A 795-nucleotide genomic window follows, 5' to 3' on the forward strand; every position below is an offset into this window, starting at 1 on the left:
TGCGCAGTAATAATTATTTTTTTGAGGAAAATGTTAATAGGCATACCTATTTCTGGGTAGCGCTAAAAGTAAGGTTAATACAGTTAAAGAAACCCTAGAAAATAGTAATTCCCACTTTGAAAAATCACTATGACCTTGAAATATCCTTGAAAATCGAGTTCAAGGTCAAGATCAGAGTATAGATAGGTGACCCCTTCGGCCCCCTTTAACATTTGTCTGAACCAATTTTACGTATTTGGTTTAGGTTCCGATATATTCAATTGGGAAATCAAAATTCGCAAACTTGACCTTCATTCGACCTTGCCATGACCTTGATTAACATATCATTTTGAACGTAAAATTTCCCGCTCTTTTCAAATCCGGGGTCAAAAATAGGTGTTCCCATTTAAAAAAATCACTTTGACCTTGAAATAACCTTGAAAATCGAGTTCAAGGTCAAGGTCCTTGGTACCATTACGTGACCCCCTCTGTCCCCTTCTACTTTTGTCTGGACCATTTTTCTCTATCTGACTTAGATTACGAGAAATTCAGGTGGGGAGATTAAAATGGCCCACCATATATATATATATATATATATATATATATATATATACACATATTCGTGTGTGTGTGTGTGTGTATGTGTATATATCTGTTACGATCGTGATAATTAGAAGCATTGCATATTTCATTGGATAAAGTAGGCATATAATTATATCAGCAAGCCCTGCATTATCGGCCACGCGCGCCTAACGGGCAGGCAACCCGTCGTACTGATCTGTATGTTGGCGCAACACCCTGTACATTTATTGTTAC

This window comes from Odontomachus brunneus, unplaced genomic scaffold (genome assembly GCF_010583005.1).
Source record: "Odontomachus brunneus isolate Ranch 3 - 2012 unplaced genomic scaffold, Obru_v1 Obru_scaffold_451, whole genome shotgun sequence".
Classification (NCBI taxonomy): domain Eukaryota; kingdom Metazoa; phylum Arthropoda; class Insecta; order Hymenoptera; family Formicidae; genus Odontomachus; species Odontomachus brunneus.